Consider the following 3,391-nt stretch of genomic DNA (forward strand, 5'->3'; position numbering starts at 1 on the left):
TATCTGTATTTTTAGGCCTAAGATTTCCAACATGAAAGACTCCCACTTTACCTAAAATGTTTCCTGGTTGTTAACTGGCTAGCAACACCATCACGAATTATAGAGAAAATAATTTTAGAATAAATATGCATGGAAGGGCCATTTCAATGTTTGACAGCAATTACAACCAAAGCATACTATATTTTCTCATTGTCAAAGGAATACAAGCAGGAACACCTTCAGTACTGCTGTTTTATTATTATTTAAATGCGTTTCTAGCACACTAGACATTGGCAGTATCAGGCAACTGGGTTTTGATCACAATGGCAAAAATCTAGTTTTCAGCTCTAGGCCATTGCTTTCTGAAAGAACTGCTCAGAGAATAATAGGAAGCAGAGAATGCTCACTACAATTTGTGCCCAGAGCCTCATTCTCTGTATCTGTTTCTCTGGAAGTCTCTCTCTCTCTCTCTCTCTCTTTCTCTTTCTCTCTGTCTCTCTCTGTCTGTCTCTCTTTCTCTCTCTCTCTCTCTGTCTCTGTCTCTCTGTCTCTCTCTCTCTATCCACACATATCCCACTGCTCTCTCCATACCTTTATTTTCCCAGATTGCTAGGATTTTATTATTTTTAAAAAATTTTATAGCATTTAAAAATATATTTATTCTACTTATTTGACTAATTTCCAATTTAAGTTATAGAGGAATGATGCATTTTCTTTACTAAACATGTATTTGGCTATGTAGCTAAATAATTACCAAACCAGTAAACAAAATAATAAACTATAAAAAAAAAAAACAGACTCTTCAGAGATATAGCAAAATTAAGAATTTCAAATTTTCATGTGTTATCCATTACACATAGAATGGCTGAACACAGAGTAGTTGTAACCACAACAAAAGTACTATTTGATGCAAATAGGAAAGTAATTATTTAAAGAACATGAAAAGATATAGAAATATATCCCAGCTATATTTAAAAAATATTTAATAATACTGATTTTTGATCACAAAAGCAGATTTTTCAAATTGTAACTAGTGTGACAACTACCATAAATGTATAACTTACAAAGTAAAATGACAATTCAGACATTGTTTGAGAGTGTATGGCTGTGATACACTGAGCAGCAGAGAAACCACTGCAGTGCTGAGATTGTGGAACTTGCTGGAATCCACCCTTTAAGATGCTGGGGAATGATGTCCAAGACAAAATGTCCTGAGGGTGGTATTGGAAGTTCCTTGCCACTGCTGAGCTGACCATAAAGTTCTGCAGGATCCCAGAGCTGGAGAAAATTATTATGCTATTGAAGTCTAGTGCTGGAGAAGCCATCTCTAGTAACTAAACTCTGGAAAAGCCTCTCATTCTGCAGGAGCCTCTGAGACAGCATACTGGAAGCAAGAACAAAAAAACAAAAAAGCCCTTTCTCCACATATAAGTAAAATCGTACGGTATTTGTCCTAATCTGTCTGACTTATTTCACTTAGCATAATACCCTCTAAGTCCGTCCATGTCATTGCAGATGGTAAGATTTCATTTTTTTTTTTTTAGTGGCTAATGTTGTACACCTGAAACTAATATAAAACACTGGATGTCAACTCCAATTTAAAAATAAAAATTAAAAAATCAAAAACCATTTCTCCTATACTGTCTCTTGACTGTCTTCTCTTGACAAAGGTTAACATGTACCACTGACGAGAAAAATAGATATATTTAAAGAGCTTCGCTCCATTTTCTCACAGCTGGCAAATGAAGGGTGAATTTGAAACTGCAAGGAAACAAATTGATAACGGCACAATACTTTGAAAGTAAAAAAATACTGAAAAAATATAATTTTATTAAAGATATGAAGAGATTGAAAGAATTATCCAGAAAGGAGTATTTCCAGACAGAAGGAAGCATGTGGGAATATATACCTGGCATTACTGAGGAACAGCAAAAGAATCAACACAGCTGGAATAGGGTAAATTTACAACACATTTTTGAGGTAATATAGAAGAGATTTCTTTCAGGATTTTTGTCTCATGTATTGATGTATTGATATCAGCATTATGAAAACATAAAAAAAAGCTGCTTTTTTTCCCTCAATTTGTTGACTATATAAAATTAACAATGAGAAAATAATCATATATTGAAATCCGAGTCCATATAAGAATGAGTAATGGATTGCTTATTTTTCACAAATAAGTCGATATTAGAAAATAAATTTTGAAACAAATATTGCCTGAAAATCATATATCATTTAACTTTTCAAATTTACTAACACATTGTGAAACTGTATAGTTATTTTAATCCCAATAAGCTTGTGTTTGAGGCCTTATTCTCTGTGTTTTATTTTAATTAATTGATTTTTAAAATTTGTTCAAAAAAGGGTTTTGGCTATTTTGATAATCTTACTTTAAGAATGTATTCAATTATTCATGTTTAATTTTATTTTTATTGCCATTTTTGTTTTCTTTATTCTTCTTCAACTTTATAATCAATAGATTTAATTTCTTTTATTCTGTGTCTTCAGTAATGAAAGTGTTGAATACTATACTATTCTAGATATACATCTTACCACAGCACGTAGATTGTAATCTATAAAAATTCTATCATTGTTATGTTCTAGATATTCTGTATTGTGATATCTGTTTCAGGTACTTGTGGAGCAATTATTATGCCTCATATCACATCCTATGTGCTTTACGTGCATTATTTTATGAATCCATATAAAATTCCTATGAGTTCTGGGTTATACTCCCATTTGGCATATGGGTAAACTGAATCGCACAAAGTTGCAGAACTTGTTTATGCTCATACTCTTAAAAGTGTTACAGCCAAGCTTTAAATTCAGGTCCACCCCACTCCAAAGCCAATATTTTCAACCTTCAAGGTATTCTTCCTGACATTGTTTTTGAATACCTAATTTCTGTAATGAAAATTATTTGTATTTTTATATTTTCTCATGGTTATGTCTGAACCATTAAAATCATACCTTCTGTCTACGGCCATGCCACCCTGAACAAGCCCTATCCCGTCTGATCTCGGAAGCTACATAGGGTTGGGCCTGGTTAGTACTTGGATGGGAGACCACCTAGGAAGACCAGGTGCTGTAGGTGTAAAAAACTTAAAAATAAGGGATTGTAAACTGACAAGGTCTTTGCAATCTGTGAGGTCAACCAAAGGTTGCCTCACCTAAAAATAAATAAACAAACAAACAAATAAATAAAATAAAATCATATCTTCCTTTGCAATATATATATGTGGTTGAATTTTTATTTCTCCTGAATTCTGGAGAAAAGCCCTTTCACACTTTTACTGTGCTGTTTGCTAGATGTTCTTTGCATTTTACAAACATCTACAATGGAGGTTTAGTATTTTCATCAGTCTTGAGAATGCTGCTGCAAGTAAACAGATTAAGAAAAAACTCTTATATC

At 32.8% G+C, this 3,391-nt stretch overlaps 1 pseudogene; it reads left to right on the plus strand.

Annotated features, from left to right (window-relative positions):
* Positions 1–2,954: 2,954 nt before the first annotated feature.
* On the plus strand, positions 2,955–3,073 carry LOC120591409 (uncharacterized; annotated as a pseudogene).
* Positions 3,074–3,391: the final 318 nt, after the last annotated feature.

The sequence above is a fragment of the Pteropus medius genome, unplaced genomic scaffold (assembly GCF_902729225.1).
Source record: "Pteropus medius unplaced genomic scaffold, Ma_sr-lr_union100, whole genome shotgun sequence".
NCBI lineage: Eukaryota > Metazoa > Chordata > Mammalia > Chiroptera > Pteropodidae > Pteropus > Pteropus medius.